We start from the raw sequence: 21,307 nt of genomic DNA, 5'->3' as shown, positions 1-21,307 counted from the left end.
GGTCACCGTTGAATTCCTCGTTGAAAATTACTTCAGAAATGACCTTGACCTTTTTCAAAAATATCTTACATGAGAAAATATTTAGCCGTCCCGGAACTTAATTGACACCCTGTATGCATATATCGCAACGCAACGCATATAGTGCAACATTGACAGCTCATTTCTAAAAGATGCGATTTCGAAACATAATAAAATTATATATGGTTGTATTCAGCGTAAAAAATGCTACAACTTTTGTCATAACAAAAATTTTGAAATTTGTAAAAATAATAAGAAAGGGTGAGGATAAATTAAAAAATATAAAATTTTTTAAAAATCGAGCTACGCGGTTATAAAGCTCATAAAAGACCATGCAACTTTTATTCGAAACATTTTTTGATATCTCTTACAGTTTTGACGATATTCAGTTAAAACCAAAAAAACCGTTTTAGCTTGTAGGGGTTGTTTCAACCCTAAACGTGTGAGAAAGCACATAAAAAAAATACATGTCTCTTATTTTGAGCTACTTTACAACATATTTAAAACTCGTCAAAATCGGAGGGGGACACTTGGGTCCCTTTCCTTGTAAGATCTAGACTAATAGCGTTTTCGATTATACAGGATTTGAACGACCCAGGGTTGATCAATCACTATTTTACTATAAATGCAAGTCTTTCATTGGTGGAGAGGTTGCAATGACGTCATTAACCAACCCTGGGTCGTTCAAATCCTGTATAATCGAAAACGCTATAAGATCTAGACTAAGATTTATAGAGAGAAGGTTACCTCATGCGCAAAGAGGGACGAGCGGCAAGAGGGGCAAATGCAGAGAGGGGCGAGCGGCAAGAAGGGCAATGATGATCTCATCGGCAAACAGAAGCTATCTCAGACAGCTACTGTTTGTCGATGAGATCATCATGCTCTTCCTTTCCTTCATCGCCCCTCACCATCAACCGGTTTTACTAAGGTAACCTTCTCTCTATAGATCTTGGGCGGGAACCACGCGGAAGCGCGAGGAGATCAAAATGGTTGCCGAAACACTAACGCTTTTGAACCATTAACACGTGTTATACACCGTCGTAATAATGTACTTCACATTCCTTTACTGTGTCTATAGGTACAAATAAACGAACCCTATCCCATTTCTGAAGCTGTAAGAGACCCGATTTAGGGAAATAAAAGACCTCGAGAAAACTAGACATTAATCTCTTTTCGAGATAAAAGGCACCAGAAGATTCGGAGATAATCTTGAAACCGATCTAATGGTCACCGTTGTTTATGTCAGGAACTTCTCTAGTTATTAGGAACGTTAGGCGTGATAGAAATAACTGAGGTACAGATAAAATACTTTATTTAAAGAAATGTAGTACGACCGCATGTCTTTACTTAACCAGTTGAGTGATAGACTTTTCCGAAAGATTTGTGCCAAACGTGGCAAGAGCCAAAAGTTAAAATATCAAAAAACGGTGAAACATGGGTTCAAAGTTTTCGAAAAAGCAACTTTTCGGAATGGGTGTGGATCCCCCCCCCTCCCCCCACGTCCTGGGGGCGGAATAGGGGTGGAAAATGTTAAATGGCACTATGGGTCGAATGGGGATCATTTGAAAGAGCGTTTCAAGATAAGAACAATGATTTTTGAAAATGTTTACTACGACTTTCCAGTCAAAAGTAGAGGTGGATCAAAAAAGGGGGGTGGACTTCCGAAAAGCTATCACCTCCGATTTGGCTTATATTCAGCCTAAGTACTTATTTTATCTAGTAAAAATAAGTAAAAATAAATATAATAATATTCCCAAATGGATTTTTGGCGCAAATGTCCCCTCCGCCCCCCAGCCTCCCTCAAAGGTTCAAAAATAAAATTGTTTTTGTTAATTATTTTAGAAAATATTTATTGTACGGAAAAAGTTGTCAAACAAAAAATAAAGCTCATAAAAAGCTCTACAAATAAGGTCTTATACATATTTTACTTAACTCCAATATTTTAGTCTTTTAACAATTAACAGTCGCCATATTAGATCCGCCATTTTAAATTTTGCAATTTTGACAACAGATTCGAATTCAGCAGCCCAAAAAACTTTAGGATATCAAGTTTTATGCAAATCTGTTGAAAATTAGTGGAGTTATTTAGAAATGTACATATATGATATATTACCACGTTTGGCACTTTTTTTTGTACATATATGATACATTACCACTCAACTGGTCAAACGATATTACAAAGACTGCCGTGGCTTGACCACAATGCTACGCGCGCCTTCTCTCCGCGAGCGTCTTCTGTTTATCTCCTGATCGGGTTTCGCCCAATCGCGAGGCAAATACCTCTCGCGTAGGCCTATAAATGATGCAAACACTAAAAACCAATAAACGTCTGAGTTTTTAGTGTGCACGCAATAGACACAGTACACCAGGTCACACAAATGCCTTGACATATGAAGTTGCACGAGTGTCAAGGCATATCGAGTCGGCGTGTTCCGACTCTATATATTTTTACATCATGACTGTGACATCCGGCAACGCTGTTATGGCTGTGTGAAAGCAGCTGGAGTGAAGTAAAGCAATGTGACAAGTTAGGTTAATAAATCGCCTACGTACGCGTCCGTGTGACGGTAACCGACGGCTAAGCACACACGGACACGTGACGTAGACGATTTTTGCTTGCGTGCGTGCTTTCCCTGTCGCGATGCCTTGGTGTCAGCGGTTTCTAGTTTGCATCACCGGAGTAAGGTAAGATTTAATATATTATACACTTGAAAATTGCGTGCTACATTTCATTAAGTTTTTAAAATTTTTATTAAATTAATTTTTTTCAGAGAAAGAGACAGAAGTTTATCGTGAAGAAGTGAATCTCGGCCTATTGGTACTAGGATACATGATCGCAGATAAGTTTATTTATATTCACACATAATCCTTTTTATTACAGAAGTTTTACTACATATTATTAATTTTCAGGTGTTCTACATTGGAAGGAAAAAGATAAACTTTGAACAAAGTATGGACAAAATAATGAAGTGAGTGATGTGGCATTATGCATAATGCCCGAGATCAGTCGGGCAGAGTGATAAATATTTGTTAATTTTTAATTTAAAAATTGCTTTAACCAGGCAATGTAAATAAAAATAAATATAGATAAATATTAATATAAATAGATAATATTAATAAAAATAAATATAATTATATAGATAAATAAATATATAAATATATAATATATATTTATTTATATTTATTGCCTGGTTAAAGCAATTTTTAAATTAAAAATTAACAAATATTTATCACTCTGCCCGACTGATCTCGGGCATTATGCATAATGCCAATTGACAATTACTATATATATATATATATATATATATATATATATATATATATATATTTATTGAAATAGCTATGTAGTACTTTAAATACTAATTTAATAAATTATTAATATAGATTTAACTGGGTATGCCAATGTGATTGCGGAATGGTACGAGGCAGACTTAACATTACAGCAACAAAATTCACTGGAGGATTGGGCAATCTGGCTGAAAGGAGTTGTTACTAACCTACTGTGCTTAAACCATTTGAAGAGAAACCAACGTTCGCTAAAGCTGCACGTCAATTTTTGCTCAAATGGTCGTTTTATAGGTATTTCTTATTTTTTATTACATTGGTAATCAAATATATTTGTTTTGCATTTTTAATAACATTTACATTTTGTTTTTCATAGCTCGATGATTATCCGGGATCTCACTTTGAGAAGCACGGCGAGTTTCGGATCTTTTCATCTCATCAGCAATTTATTAATATAGATTTAACAATATAAATGAATCTCGGTCTATTGGTACCAGGATACATGATCGCAGGTAAGTTTATATTTATATTCACACATAATCCTTCTTATTACAGATGTTTTACTACATATTATTAATTTTCAGGTGTTCTAGAAGCCAATCTGTTACCAAGAACAATGAAGAAAAAGATTGATGTGTATAGATATATAGGTTATGGACAAAGTAATGAATGTGGCATTGTGCATAATGCCCGAGATCATTCGGGCAGAGTGATAAATATTTATTAATTTTTAATTTAAAAATTGCTTCAACCAGGCAATATAAATATAAATAAATATTAGTAAATATATATTATATATTTATATATTTACTTATTTATATTTATATTGCGTGGTTAAAGCGATTTTTAAATTAAAAATTAACAAATATTAATTGACAATTATTATATATATATATTTATTTATTTATTTATCACTCTGCCAGATGAACACCGACCATCATGACTGGTCTCGGACATTATGCATAATGCCTCATTTATCACTTTGTCTATACATATACATTATAAATGTAATATACATTATAAAAGTGTAATATGTAAATATATATTAACTTTTGAATAAAAAATGATATTAACATATGCTAAAAAAATAAAAAAATTTGGTTTTTTTATTTCCGATGCTTAGGACGCCCACAATCAGGTTAAAAATTTTGGGTGTTATATATTTTTTTTATATAATAAATTATATTTACAGTGAGTTAGAAAAAATTTATAAAAAAATAATATATAATAATACACAATTAAGTACAAAATATTTTGCACAGATTTTTTGAATTGTCATGGTAACGTAATATTATAATAAATAACACCTAGTTACACTGAAATGGAGGCACAAAAAAAATCAAAAAATGAATCGTAATAATTTTTTCTCAAATTTATCACCGGCAGATAGAGGCAAGATAGTGGGATTGCGTCAAACAGGATGTAAAATGGCAGAAATTGCAAGAATTGTTGGATGCTCTCGACAAACCGTTTCATTGTGGGTTAAAAAACATGAAGAAGGAAGAATGGAGAATCTTGAAGATCACAGAAAAAATAATTGTGCTCCACAGAAGACTACACCGGAGCAGAATGAGGAAATAGTAAGAGCTGTAGACGAAAATCCCTTCGATCCAGTCGCAAATGTATTAAGGAACAGGGAATTAAATATTTCTACAGAAACCGTAAGACGTCGTCTACGTGCTGCAGGTGTGCACTCACATCCTGCAACAAAGAAAATAGAGCTCAAGCCGCAACATAGAATGGAAAGAGTACAATTCGCAAGAGAATATTTAAATACACCTCAAGAGGAATGGAATGCCGTCATTTGGATGGACGAAAAAGTATTTTCATCCTCAGAAGATGGGCGACGTAGAGTCTGGCGACCAAATGGATCGCGTTTAAATCCCAAATATGTTATCCCATCAGGAAAAAGCGGCAGAATCACATTAGGATTCTGGGGAAGTATGACTTCAAGTGGATTGTTAAATCTACAAGAGATATCTCCACGAATGGATGCCGAAGAATACGTGGAAATTCTTCAAGAAGTATTAAAACCTGGCATTAGAAGAATTTTTCCGGAAGAACAATATCCAGTTGTAAAAGTAGTGCAAGATAATAGTGCCGTCCATACATCAAGATTGGTGCAAGCATGGTTCGACGAAAATCCAGACATTCAAAAAATTCGATGGCCAGCAAAGTCTCCTGATCTAAATCCAATAGAAAATGTGTGGGGTCAAATGGTATCATCATGGAGAGCTGGCGAACTCCGAACAAAAGAAGCCTTACGGAACAATGTGCATCAAGTTTGGCAGCAATTATCGCAACGACAAGATTACACGCAAAACTTAATCAACTCAATGCCAAGAAGATTGCAACAAGTTATAGACAATGACGGATACTGGATACCGTATTAGTAAGTATAATGCTATATATGCTACACACACACATACACACACGCGCGCACACAAAATTAATTGTTGAATATTTTTTGTTTCAGGTATGCAGATGACACAGAAGAAATAGAAATTTAAAGTTAAATAAATAGAAAATTATTGATATTGGATATCCAATAAGTAAGTACTATATCTATATTAACTAAAATATAAGAAATAAAAAATTAATATTAATAATTTCAATTTTTACTGTGTTTCAGGATGTTTCAGGATAAACCGAGTCCACTGGATCAACCCAGTTTTTTGTAAAAACAAGCTTGCACCTGAAAAATAGAGAGTATAGGTATCCAGTATCCTTCATTTTCTGTAACTTGCTGCAATTTTCTTGGCGTTGAATTGATTAAGTTTTGCGTGTAATCTTGTCGCTTCAATAATTGCTGCCAAACTTGATGCACATTGTTCCATAAAGCTTCTTTTGTTCGGAGTTCGCCAGCTCTCCATGATAATACCATTTGACCCCACACATTTTCTATTGGATTTAGATCAAGAGACTTTGCTGGCCATCGAATTTTTTAAATGTCTGGATTTTCGTCGAACCATGCTTGCACCAATCTTGATGTATGGACGGCACTATTATCTTGCACTACTTTTATAACTGGATATTGTTCTTCCGGAAAAATTCTTCTAATGCCAGGTTTTAATACTTCTTGAAGAATTTCCACGTATTCTTCGGCATCCATTCGTGGAGATATCTCTTGTAGATTTAACAATCCACTTGAAGTCATACTTCCCCAGAATCCTAATGTGATTCTGCCGCTATTTCCTGATGGGATAACATACTTGGAATTTAAACGCGATCCATTTGGTCGCCAAACTCTACGTCGCCCATCTTCTGAGGATGAAAATACTTTTTCGTCCATCCAAATGACGGCATTCCATTCCTCTTGAGGTGTATTTAAATATTCTCTTGCGAATTGTACTCTTCCATCCTATGTTGCGGCTTGAGCTCTATTTTCTTTGTTGCAGGATGTGAGTGTACACCTGCAGCACGTAGACGGCGTCTTACGGTTCTGTAGAAATATTTAATTCCCTGTTCCTTAATACGTTTGCGACTGGATCGAAGGGATTTTCGTCTACAGCTTTTACTATTTCCTCATTCTGCTCCGGTGTAGTCTTCTGTGGAGCACAATTATTTTTTCTATGATCTTCAAGATTCTCTATTCCTCCTTCTTCATGTTTTATAACCCATAAAGCAACAGTTTGATAGCTGAATCCCACAATTCTTGCAATTTTTGATTTTTTATGTCCTGTTTAGTGTAATCCTACTTGACTCTGCCTCTGTCTGCCGTATTTGTGTGTTGCATGTTTTGTATATTAAAATGTTTAATAAAATGTTTAATGTTTAATAAAATGTTTCATGTTTAATAAAATGTTTAATGTTTATTAATGTTTAATAAATGTAATTCACTGTAAATATAATTTATTATAAAAAAAATATATATAATACCCAAAATAAAAATATATAACACCCAAAATTTTTAACCTGATTGTGGGCGTCCTAAGCATCGGAAATAAAAAAACCAAATTTTTTTATTTTTTTAGCATATGTTAATATCATTTTTTATTCAAAAGTTAATATATATTTACATATTACACTTTTATAATGTATATTACATTTATAATGTATATGTATAGACAAAGTGATAAATGAGGCATTATGCATAATGTCCGAGACCAGTCATGATGGTCGGTGTTCATCTGGCAGAGTGATAAATAAATAAATAAATATATATATATAATAATTGTCAATTAATATTTGTTAATTTTTAATTTAAAAATCGCTTTAACCACGCAATATAAATATAAATAAGTAAATATATAAATATATAATATATATTTACTAATATTTATTTATATTTATATTGCCTGGTTGAAGCAATTTTTAAATTAAAAATTAATAAATATTTATCACTCTGCCCGAATGATCTCGGGCATTATGCACAATGCCACATTCATTACTTTGTCCATAACCTATATATCTATACACATCAATCTTTTTCTTCATTGTTCTTGGTAACAGATTGGCTTCTAGAACACCTGAAAATTAATAATATGTAGTAAAACATCTGTAATAAGAAGGATTATGTGTGAATATAAATATAAACTTACCTGCGATCATGTATCCTGGTACCAATAGACCGAGATTCATTTATATTGTTAAATCTATATTAATAAATTGCTGATGAGATGAAAAGATCCGAAACTCGCCGTGCTTCTCAAAGTGAGATCCCGGATAATCATCGAGCTATGAAAAACAAAATGTAAATGTTATTAAAAATGCAAAACAAATATATTTGATTACCAATGTAATAAAAAATAAGAAATACCTATAAAACGACCATTTGAGCAAAAATTGACGTGCAGCTTTAGCGAACGTTGGTTTCTCTTCAAATGGTTTAAGCACAGTAGGTTAGTAACAACTCCTTTCAGCCAGATTGCCCAATCCTCCAGTGAATTTTGTTGCTGTAATGTTAAGTCTGCCTCGTACCATTCCGCAATCACATTGGCATACCCAGTTAAATCTATATTAATAATTTATTAAATTAGTATTTAAAGTACTACATAGCTATTTCAATAAATATATATATATATATATATATATATATATATATATATAGTAATTGTCAATTGGCATTATGCATAATGCCCGAGATCAGTCGGGCAGAGTGATAAATATTTGTTAATTTTTAATTTAAAAATTGCTTTAACCAGGCAATAAATATAAATAAATATATATTATATATTTATATATTTATTTATCTATATAATTATATTTATTTTTATTAATATTATCTATTTATATTAATATTTATCTATATTTATTTTTATTTACATTGCCTGGTTAAAGCAATTTTTAAATTAAAAATTAACAAATATTTATCACTCTGCCCGACTGATCTCGGGCATTATGCATAATGCCACATCACTCACTTCATTATTTTGTCCATACTTTGTTCAAAGTTTATCTTTTTCCTTCCAATGTAGAACACCTGAAAATTAATAATATGTAGTAAAACTTCTGTAATAAAAAGGATTATGTGTGAATATAAATAAACTTATCTGCGATCATGTATCCTAGTACCAATAGGCCGAGATTCACTTCTTCACGATAAACTTCTGTCTCTTTCTCTGAAAAAAATTAATTTAATAAAAATTTTAAAAACTTAATGAAATGTAGCACGCAATTTTCAAGTGTATAATATATTAAATCTTACCTTACTCCGGTGATGCAAACTAGAAACCGCTGACACCAAGGCATCGCGACAGGGAAAGCACGCACGCAAGCAAAAATCGTCTACGTCACGTGTCCGTGTGTGCTTAGCCGTCGGTTACCGTCACACGGACGCGTACGTAGGCGATTTATTAACCTAACTTGTCACATTGCTTTACTTCACTCCAGCTGCTTTCACACAGCCATAACAGCGTTGCCGGATGTCACAGTCATGATGTAAAAATATATAGAGTCGGAACACGCCGACTCGATATGCCTTGACACTCGTGCAACTTCATATGTCAAGGCATTTGTGTGACCTGGGGGTCGATTGTGTATTTCAAAACCTAGTGAAAATAACAAAAGTGAACATTCACTTGATTGTGTAAATTTCACTATAGTGAAAATGCGAATTATTTCACGTGAGATTATTCGACAAGTATTTAGATGTCGAATTCAGTCAAATTGTGTCGAATTTGCATCGTATTGTGCAGTCTCACGGAGCCAGCGTATAAAAAATGGATTTGGTTATGTTGCTGATGATAGAAGAAAATGAGAGAGATAGGAATAAAAGGCAGCAAAGAAATTTAAATATAATAAGGAGAAGATTGAGGGATACACAGGATCCATTTGATATCTCGGATAATACATTTCTCAAATTGTACAGGTATATAGATACAAATAAATTATATTTTATTTTTGATTTAGAATTAGACAATATAAAAAAATATTATGAACAAAATAAATATTAAATATTTTAGAGAAATAAAAAAAATTGGTATATATAGATATCAAACGTAACGCACAATGGATATAAATTCATATGACATATTTATATTTTATATCTTATTTGTATCTACATTATCCTTCCAAAATCGGGGTGTTGTTGCATGAAACGGATCATTAAGTCTTTTTGTTTCTCAGTAACGTTCATTATTTTCAAATTATAATGAATTATAATGATAAAAATAATATTGGAACACAGCCGATTGTACTTGGTTATATATGATAATACAATATGATATACAAACATTCGACCATTGCTCGCACTCACATCTCACATCTGTGATTTTCACTCTCGTGAGCCTAGGGATATCGCATTTTCACTACGCTTATAGCCAATCGCGCGTATTTTTTCATGTGAGATGAAAATACGAGAGGCGAGGAAAGTCGACAAAGATACACAATCGACCCCCTGGTGTACATACAGTAGCGCAACTCTCGGAAATTTGTGAAGCCCAAAATAAGTGCGCATGCGCGAAGTCAGCGAGTAAATCCAGTACCGCCATCTGAACTTTTCTCTCACTTCCTCTTTCTTTGTTACGCTCTCTCTCTGTTACTCTTTCTCAGCATTTAAAAGGCCGTACGAATATTTGTATATTCTTGCTGGCAAGATATTTAAATACAGAGTTAAAAAAAGCAAGCGATCAAAAATAGTGTTGTGTTGTGTAGTGAAAGTAAAGTAGTGGAAGTGCAAGTGATTTTAGTGACATTACTAAGATAGTGAAAGCTGATTGAAGCATTATCCTTAGAAAAAATAGTTAACCTATATAAATATTTATATAGATTTTCTATTTTCTTGTAGGAGCATTTTGATCTTAGCTTTGTTTCAGGTGTTGCTGTTGTTCGTGTTTTCTAAAAAATAATAATTATTTTTTAAAATGAACAAAAAAGGAAAGCAGTGGGGCGCTGTATTTAAATGTATGAATGTCAATGTGGAAAAACGACATTTTTTTAGATTTCCAAAGGAACATGACAAGTATTCTTTTATTTATTATTTGTAAAAAATGTATTTTTTTAATCACATATATCTTATAAAAATATTATACATAAAGTTTTAAAATTTGTTTTTACAAGTTTGTCAATTTATATACGTTTCTTTTTATATTAACAAATTATTATTATTATATGTATATACAGGTGGTTGCAATGGATAAAAGCAGCTAACAGACCGGATTTAGAACAAAAAGGTCTAAGTTATGCGTATAACAATTGTAGACTATGCCACCTGCATTTTGAAGAAAAATGATTTATTAGAAAGACCACAGTTCGTTTACATCCAGATGCTGTACCAACTATATTTTTTGGGTAAGTTTTTGAATTAATTTTTATGTATAACTTTTATTATTTGTTGTTAAAAGTATATTAGTTTTATAATATATATATATATATATAGTATTTGATATATTATTAAAATATTAAAGAGTTATAGTAATAATTTAATTAATCAAAGACAATATAAAAAAATAAGCTATTTTTTGAATTTTTTATAAAAAATATAAAATTAAAAAATTTTTAATGTATTAATTTTTTTAGGAATACAGAAGCAGAAGCTGCAATACAACCTGCGGTAAAAAAAGAAACACAAATAGAAGAATTGCAAGAAAAAGAAAAAAAATGTAGTTGAACAAGAGGAGAGATATCAGTAAATGAAATCTAAATATATTATTAGCTTTTTTTATATAATAATGAAATATTTTATGATATAATAATGATAAAATATTTTATGACATATTATAACACATGTATTGTTTTGTAGAAATACATGTGGAAAAATAGAGCCTATACTAAGAGAAGAGAACCAACAAGATGAAAATGAAGAAAGGTAACAGTAATATATATGAAATGTGTAATATATATGAAATACTTTTTCTTTATTTCAAATGTGAGAATGGTATCATTAAATTATGTTATATATTTTTCAGTCATGCACAAAATGTTTAATCATCGCCTAATCATATTGATGTAATTGCCGAAATTGAACCGTAAGTTTTTATGTATTATAAGAAATTATTATGTATAATAAATATAAATTTTTTTAAATATAATTACATATAAAATATAAATTTGCTAATGAATAAGTGTTATAAAAATATTTTTATATTTTACTTTATATTTTAATGCTTTTATTTGTAAAATTAATTTTTTTCATAAATTTTGTTTTCTGCTGTTATCTAATTTTGGATATATTATAGAGTACGTCCAGTATGCAGCCAGCAGCAGAAATCTGCAGGAAAGGATAGTCCGCGAAAGAAGAAGCTGCAATCCAAAATCTTTAAATTAAGGAAGCAAAAGAAGAAATTACAACAGACTGTTCGACGGCTGAGAAAACAACTGGAACAGCAGAAAATAAAGACACCGGAAGAAGAAAAAAGCGACATAATCAAGATTCGCAAATTAGGCAATAAGGTATTTAGCGGAAATTTTGAAAAATTATTAACTGCGCAGATCAATGCTCTGACGAAAAATAAACGTGGAAGACGATATGATAACGATTTTAAACAGTTTGCATTATCATTATTCTTTTCTAGCCCGCGTAATTATAAAAATATGGTGAAGGAATTTGCTTTGCTTTCAATTCGCTCACTTCACTTATTCACGCAATCGAATATTATTCCTGGAATTAATGATAAAATTTTTGATGCTCTAACTTTAAAATTAAAATCATCAACATCATTAGAAAAGCATTGCATATTATGCGTAGATGAAATGAGTTTAAAAGCTCATTTATTTTATAATGTATCGCGTGATGAAATAATAGGTTTTCAAGATACGGGTTATGAAAAATCAAGTAAACTTGCTAAAAGTACATTAGTTATAATGGCACGTAGTATTGCAGGAAATTGGAAGCTTCCTGTTTGCTATTGTTTTGTAGAAACAACATGTCAGAGCACTGTTCTAAAAGATTTAATATTTAATATTATAATAAAATTGCGTGATTGTGGTGCTGTAGTGCATGCATTAGTTACTGATATGGGATCTAATTTTATACAGCTATTTCGAGAATTGGGCATTTCGACACAAAATTCGACCTTCTTAGTAGATAAAGAAGAAGTATTTTATATTTTTGATACTCCTCATTTAATGAAAGCAACGCGTAACAATTTATTGAAATATGATTTTAAATTTAATAATAAAAAAGCTTCATGGTCTCATATTGTTGAATTTTATAACAGAGACAGTAAGCAATGGATGAAAATGGCTCCTAAATTATCTAAATGTCATATTGAGCCAAATAATTTTCAAAGAATGAAGGTGAAATATGCTGTCCAAATATTTAGTAATCGAGTAGCTGCTGGAATGTGCACGCAAATGTCTTGCGGTCTTCTACCAAGTGAAGCAGTTGGCACTATAGATTTAATAGATCATTTTGATAAACTGTTTGATATTTTAAATTCTTCAACTATTAATAGTCCAAAAAAATATGGAAAAGTTTTTACTGGTAGTGAAAAACAAATTAAATTTTTAGAACAAATGTTATTTTTCTTAAAACATATTAAAGTTATTAAAGCCAATGGTTTGCACGTGACAGTAAAATGCTTTAAATCCTGGCAGATTACAAGTAGAAGTATAATGCTATTATGGGATAAATTAAAATGTAATGATTTTCCTTTTCTTCAAACACGTAGAATTAATCAAGATTGCTTGGAAAATTTCTTTGGTACTGTAAGGCAACAAGGTGGCAATTGTTTAAATCCAACACCTATACAATTTCAGCGTGCTTTTAAAAAACTTTTCAGTGTTAAATTTTTACAATACTCAGAAGCACAGAATTGCAGTGAAGATAGAGATCAAATGTTAAATGTTATTAGAACACATAGTTAAATAAATGTACAGAAATTATTTCATCTCCACCACTCAAAATTATAGATATTCCAAATCATGATTATTATGCTATGGATCTGTCAGAGGAAAATGCATTTAAATATGTACGCGGATATTTAATTAAAAAATGTACGGAAATTCATTCATGTCAAGCATGTACAACCTATGTAAATGAAAATAAGACTGTATTAGATGATACTACTTTATATTGTTCTTTTAGAGCTTATATAAATGAACAAGACAATGAATTTGGAAATTTGCATGTAGCAAATAATAATTTTTGTCCTTATATACATAAATTAGAAGAAATCTTTGTAACAAATTTTGAAAATAATTGTTTTAAAAAAAATATTGGTGGTTATTTATTTCAACTTACGCAAGCTGTCTCTTTTGAACCAACATGTCCAAATTTTCCTGTAGACTTTTTGATAAAACTTTCTTCGAATGCGTATTTATCAAGAGACACGGTAGTGTCTCGCGCCAAGTTCACGCGCAGCACAAGACCGACCGTGTATCTTTACGCGAGCTGTTACGTGCCGCAACTTATAGTTTCTTATATTACTCTTTTTATTCGAACCTTTGAACCTTTTATCTTTACTCCTTCTTGATCCTAAACACATGACCCTTCGATGACTGCAATAAACATAAATGCTGTCCCTATGCCTAACGCATATTTTCCTTTTGACAAAATCGCTTCCTTCCAATAAACATTCCGCCGCTACGATTTTCCTACAGCACCTTAAACGAAGATCATTCTCGCCAGTTCAGTTCTCGATCAAAGCTCAAACCAGCAACACCGAATAAAGACTTTTTCCACAAACGTGTCCCGACTTATTCTAAATAATCTATTACGTAGCTATACGCTCGTAACAGAGCACATGAGCTGATAGGAGTCGAGATTTTCATATCTCAATAATGCGTGGACCGATCGAATTTATAATAGGCTCAATCGATAGAGCACATGCGATTTACATAATAAAAGTATCTTTACTTTTTTTGTACATGCTTTCTAAAAAAATATATTAATTGCCAAAGTTTGCCAAAGTCGAAATATGCCGAAATCTATGTAAGTCTTGGTCGTCGTCGTCGTCGTCGTCTGTTCGTCATCCTTCTCTAATATATAAGTTTTTCCTTTGTCAACTAGAAGCATCAAAATGCGACATGGTTGTCCTTTTCTACATCCCGTGAAATGTCGATTCCCGCATAAGAGCGTCTTTTTTCTTTCCTTTCTTTTTCTAAAAGATGTCTGTCCTTTTCCAACATGGCGGCGCTCAGACCTGTCAGCTCGCAGCTTTGATGATACTAATCACAATGATATAATTAATATCGGTCGTAAAATGTATATGTAACGTGTTGTGGAGACGAATAGAGATAGTGTATATCAAAATAATAGTATTCTTTATAAAAAAAATTTTTCTCGTCTTGAAGTGCAGAAGTGTAGCAACACACATGCTGACAACACTCTTAAAGGGAACGTTCACAAGTGTCTCCTCCCGATTTGATTCTCCTTGAAATATGTTGTAAAACATACAATTTGAGAAGACACGTATTTTTTTATAGCGGCCCTAACTCAAATTTAAAGGGTGAAACACCCTTTTGAAAAAAACGAGTTTTTTCTTTGTGTGTAACTATCGCCAAAACCGTAGGAGATATAAAAAAATGTTTCAAGTAGAAGTTGTATGGCTTGTAATGGGCTTTATAACTGTGTAGTTGGATTTTCAAAAAATGTAATTTTTTTAATTTACTCTTACTCCTTGGTATTATTTTTTCGAATTTTAAAATTTTTATAATGACAAAAGTTGTAGCATTTTTTACGCTGAATTCAACCATATATGATTTTATTATGTTCCGAAATTGCATCTTTCAAAAATAAGTCATCAGTATCATATTATATGCGTCGCGCTGCATGACGCATTGTTTATACCACACTTGTGTTGCGCAATAGTCGTTAAATAAATATAAAAATGACATGTTATCACATATTTAAGGAAGAAAAGTTAACTAAAATTGTTGCTAAAGCATCCCTTCCACATTACACTCTTATAGATAATCGCTGCATTTCGTATGCAGCGCGTTGTCATATACAAGTTAGCTATCAGCGCATATTACACTTTGAAGTTTTGCTTGCAGTGACCACGGGAAAATAATTTATGAAACGAAAACAGTGAATGAATCAATCTATTCAACATATATCCACCCTGACTCTACTCTCTTGGCCCGACTTGACTGACAATGAATAAAATTCTGTACATACTCTTTTTCAATAATTTTAATATACTGCGATATATTCTACATACTATTACATTCTATTAAATTATTACGATTTTTTTAAACTATGGTATATAAAATCTTGAAATATAAAATGTATATTATAAGTATAATTATAATATATTGATACAATAAATAAGCTTTTATATATATATATAAGCTTATTTATATATATTATAATTATACTTATAATATACATTTTATATACCATAGTTTAAAAAAATTGTAGTAATTTAGTGGAATGTAATAGCATGTAGAATCACAGTATATTAAAATTATTGAAAAAGAGTAAACTGTACAGAATTTTATATTTTATTTCATTCTCAGTCAATTCGGGTCAAGAAGGTAGAGTCAGGGTAGATATATGTTGAATAGATTGATTCATTCACTGTTTTTGTTTCATAAATTATTTTCCCGTGGTCACTGCAAGCAAAACTTCAAAGTGTAATATGCGCTGATAGCTAACTTGCATATAACAACGCGCTGCGCACGAAATGCAGCGATTATCTATAAGAGTGTAATGTGAAAGAGATGCTTTAGCAACAATTTTAGTTAACTTTTCTTTCTCAAATATATAATAACATGTCATTTTTATATTTATTTTGCGACTATGCACAACACAAGTGCGGTATAAACGGTCATGCAGCGCGACGCATATAATGTGATACTGATGACTCATTTTTGAAAGATGTGATTTCGAAACATAATAAAATCATATATGGTTGAATTCAGCGTAAAAAATGCTACAACTTTTGTCATTACAAAAATTTTGAAATTTGAAAAAATAATAACAAGAGGTGGGGGTAAATTAACCCTTTGGCCTACAACCACGAGTAAGACTCGTAAGGAATTTGGTCCCTAAGCAATAAGCACGAGTCTGACTCGTGGTACTTCAACGCGCGACCGACCTTCCTGTTTACTATGGCCCGAGCAATCGGGAGAAAGCGTGTAGGTCAAGTGGTTAAAAAAAATTTCATTTTTTGAAAATTTAACTACACAGTTATAAAGTCCATTACAAGCCATACAACTTCTATTTAAAATATTTTTTTATCTCCTACGGTTTTGGCGATAGTTACACACAAAGAAAAAAACCGTTTTTTTTCAAAGGAGTGTTTGATCCCTTAAATTTGAGTTAGGGCCGCTATAAAAAAATACGTGTCTCCTCAAATTGTATGTTTTACAACATATTTCAAGGAGAATCAAATCGGGGGAGGGGACACTTGTGAACGTTCCCTTGTTAGTATTCTGTAGTTAGTGGACAGAAAGTGTACTTTGTGCACATTGGTGGAATCGGCAGGTATGTAATGTTTATAGAGAAGAAATGTCTAACACTTGGATTGAAGCTGACGATACGCTAATTAAAAAAAGACAATGGCCTAGAGGTGCTAAAGATGTTTTTGTCATTCTTACAGAAATTTGATCAAAAGTAATCTGTTTTTATATATGAAAAAACGCAATAACTTAGAAATACAGATGGTTTTTTATACCCTTTTTATGATCACTAATAATTTTCTTATAAAACATGTTGTAAAATATAAAAAAAAATTATTAGGTTTGTATAAATTAAGATTTCTATAATCAAAAAGAGGATCGTCGTATTGAAAATATGACGGGAGTGATGGTGGGATATTATTACCATTATTTTTACTAAAAAAAAAGAATCATATTTATTAAAATTATTTTTACTAAAAAAAAGAAATGATATCTCACAAAAAAACCTTTTTTTTAAAAAAAGGTAAAAAAAGGGCACCAAGTACACGCCTTGTTATATTAAAAAAAAGTTTTCCTCATAAAAAAACCTTTCTAAAAAATTGTTTTTTTAAAAAAAGTTTTCCTCATAAAAAACCTTTTCAAAGAACTGTACTTTCAAAAATATATTATATTAAAAAAAAGTTTTTCTCACAAAAAATCTTTCCAAAAAGATTGTATTTCCAAAAATATATTATAAAAAAATCTTTTTAAAAAAATTATATATATTTATTATAAAAAACCTTTCCAAAAAAATTGTATTTTTAAAAAAAGTTGTATATATTAAATAAAAATTTGCTACATATTCTGTCTATAAAAGAGGTGATATCAGAAAATGACGCCAAGTTTAAATAAAGAACCTTTCAAAAAAAGTTGCATGTATATCTAATTATTTATTTAAAAATGATATTTATGTTTATATCTAGTTAATTCTTCTTAAGTATACTTTTTAAAATAATTGCATCTGTATCTAGTTATTTTTTTTATATCTGTATCTAGTTAAATAAAAAAATTTTTCAAATTTAATCAAAATAAAAAAATATTACAAAATTTCGCAAAAAACTTGGCGCTGCTATAAAATAGCCTTAAAATATTATTATACATCTTAAAATATTATAGAGCAATAAAGGCTATTAAAATATTATTATACATCTTAAAATGTTATAAAGCAATGAAGGCTATTTTATAGCAGAGCCAAGTTTTTTGCGAAATTTTGTAATATTTTTTTATTTTGATTAAATTTGAAAAATTTTTTTATTTAACTAGATACAGATATAAAAAAAATAACTAGATACAGATGCAATTATTTTAAAAAGTATACTTAAAAAGAATTAACTAGATATAAACATAAATATTATTTTTAAATAAATAATTAGATATACATGCAACTTTTTTTGAAAGGTTCTTTATTTAAACTTGGCGTCATTTTCTGATATCACCTCTTTTATAGACAGAATATGTAGCAAATTTTTATTTAATATATACAACTTTTTTTAAAAGTACAATTTTTTTGGAAAGGTTTTTTATAATAAATATATATAATTTTTTTAAAAAGATTTTTTTATAATATATTTTTGGAAATACAATCTTTTTGGAAAGTTTTTTATGATATATACAACTTTTTTTGGAAAGGTTTTTTGTGAGAAAAACTTTTTTTTAATATAATATATTTTTGAAAGTACAGTTCTTTGAAAAGGTTTTTTATGAGGAAAACTTTTTTTAAAAAAACAATTTTTTGGAAAGGTTTTTTTAGGAGGAAAACTTTTTTTTAATATAATTATACATTATCTGAACATAATAAATCTTGCAAAAGTACTAGTAGAAATATGAAACTTTTAAATATTTTACATCTATAAATTTTGTATAATATTTGATGATTTTTATATTTACAGTCTTATTTTTATAATATGCATTTATGCTTATGCATATGCATTTGTGTGTTAACTTCTCACTTGTTTCTATTGCATTCACCTATTGCATTATATATTTCTATTTGATAAGTGTGCGTTTGATTTTGCATGTTGTGTACTGCAATATATATATAGTATTATTAAATATGTTTCATATTAATGCTTTAAGATGCTTTGCTTATTTTGCTTATTAATAACATTTTATCTTAATAACTTATTTCATTAATTACATTTTGTGAATTTTATAATATTCTTTAATTGCAAAGGTTTATAAGTTAGTGCTTTAATATAATTTTATGTTTAAATTCTTCCTACTGTACTATAGTTTTATTAGATAAGTGCACACTATTTTATTTTATTGCATGTGTGTGCTGTAACATATAGTTTATTAGTATAGTTTATTAAATATGTATACTATAATTGTTATAATTTTAAATTGTTATTTCTCTAGGATTGAACAAGCAAACAAAATCAACAATTGAAGAAAACAATTAATTTCATGTAATAGATAAAGATTTTCTCTTTCTCTTTTTCTCTATTTTTTTCATTCATATCGAGGTGGATCGAGTAGCTGAGGTATGAACAATTGATAGAGTTGAAGAAGAAAGAGTTAAAATAAATTATGACTTATATTAAACATTATATATTTCTTATATCTTGTAACTTTGTAAATGTTTGTAAGTTTGTAAGTTTACTAGTTTGAGAAAATATTTAATTAATATTAAATTTTAATATGGATTACTTTTATTTTAATTGCAAAATAAATATTGTATTACAATTAATAAATAAACATATTGTATTATAAATTAATATTGTATTATAATTGTGTTTTCCTTTATTAATAAATTATTAAGTATATAAATATATATACATTATTATTAATTTATTAATTTTTGTTACTTATATTTATGTATGGCATATATTTCATTATTATTTGCTCTCTCTCTAATATACATTTACATTATATTATATATTATTTTACAAATCTTGCAACTTTTTTATTTTTTACTGTATATTACATTAATAACAATTTATTTTTATAATAATAACAACATAATTTCTATTAAAATTCGTTTCTGTTAGATTTAGAAATAAGTGGAAAAGAGAAAAAAAAAACGAAGCAAGGAGAAAAAATGAGAAGGAAGTTCAGATGGCGGTACTGGATTTACTCGCTGACTTTGCGCATGCGCACTCATTTTAGGCTTCATAAACATCAAAGGTGCCGACACCATGGAGGACCTGGAAAGAGCATTAGACGATCGAGCGTTAATCGCGATGGCCTATGTACCGGAAGCAAAATTCTGGGCGGGAAATTTTGAAATGGTCATAGGCGTAATTTGTTGGTTCCCAATCTGGGTGATCAACAAATTGTATCCATTTCTTCCGTCTTTCCGGATCTTTGGAAACCTGAAGGAATATTTTGTTACAAAGTTTTATCATTTTTAAACGTCAAATCATTTGTTTAGAACATAACGCTCTACATAAGCATAAAAAAGGCATCTGAAAGCAGCGTTTCCGAAGCATTGTTAATTTTATTTACTTACATGTGAAAAGTTATAGATATATTTTTGGATTTTGATTTTGATCGACCACAAATTTTGCAACTACCCATTTTTTTAAATAATTACAATATAAAAGGTCTGTTCTTTTTAGCTGAACTGGCTGCACTAGTTCAGAGTTTATCTTTCTCCTTTCAATGTAGAGGGAAAAAGATAAACTCTGAACTAGTGTAGCCAGTTCAGTTAAAAAAAACAGACCTAAAGTCAATTTGGGTTCACTCATGTGTCAAGTGTCAATACATGGAGGCAGCCATATTAGTTTTTCTGCCCGACGATAGCGCACCATGCGTTAAATCTGTGCGAAAAGTGGCCTGTATTTCGTCACATCCGTTACACTACCAAGCATTATCTTCATTATTTAAGGGGATGCTGGAGTTACCGGCCGGACATTATATTTTTTCAAACAAGAATATCTTTTTATTGGTTGCATAGAATTGTAAATCCTTTTGCAGGAGTAAAGTGTACACAAAAACGGAATTCGGGCTGCTCGACTTTATTTGGAAAAAAAAGAATTAATAACAAAATTTGTTTCTATTTATTAATTTCTATTCTGCTCTTAGGATAACATATTGTATAGAGCTATTTATTTTTTCGTTTTTTATAAAAGTTTAACAGTTTTAAGACGCTGAATAAGAGCAGCCCGAATTGCGGACTGCAGAATAGAATGTTATGTAACCATTAAAATTGGGCTGAAAAGTCTAATGTAAAAAATATTCTTGTCCGACTATTTTTACATACGTGTGCGTCTAATATCGGTATAACAGATGAAAA

At 30.3% G+C, this 21,307-nt stretch overlaps 2 long non-coding RNA genes across 3 annotated transcripts; one reads left to right on the top strand and one right to left on the bottom strand.

Annotated features, from left to right (window-relative positions):
* Nucleotides 1-7,589: 7,589 nt before the first annotated feature.
* LOC136998613 (uncharacterized) lies at nt 7,590-9,204 on the bottom strand. The gene is made up of 5 exons (XR_010889195.1): nt 8,951-9,204; nt 8,667-8,864; nt 8,063-8,257; nt 7,845-7,980; nt 7,590-7,772 (listed from the first exon to the last, which is right to left on the bottom strand). It is a non-coding gene; the product is annotated as an uncharacterized lncRNA (long non-coding RNA).
* A 35-nt stretch (nt 9,205-9,239) lies between these two features.
* Nucleotides 9,240-20,250, top strand: LOC136998617 (uncharacterized). Of its 2 annotated transcripts, XR_010889203.1 has the most exons (6): nt 9,240-10,705; nt 10,867-11,371; nt 11,486-11,551; nt 11,652-11,711; nt 11,922-12,135; nt 19,429-20,250. It is a non-coding gene; the product is annotated as an uncharacterized lncRNA (long non-coding RNA). The 2 variants fall into 2 exon arrangements; XR_010889202.1 differs by lacking the exon at nt 19,429-20,250 and having other exon boundaries at nt 9,241-10,705; nt 11,922-13,885.
* The last annotated feature ends 1,057 nt before the right edge of the window (nt 20,251-21,307 follow it).

The sequence above is a fragment of the Linepithema humile genome, chromosome 3 (genome assembly GCF_040581485.1).
Source record: "Linepithema humile isolate Giens D197 chromosome 3, Lhum_UNIL_v1.0, whole genome shotgun sequence".
NCBI classification, from domain to species: domain Eukaryota; kingdom Metazoa; phylum Arthropoda; class Insecta; order Hymenoptera; family Formicidae; genus Linepithema; species Linepithema humile.
This window is presented reverse-complemented; position numbering and strand designations above follow the sequence as displayed.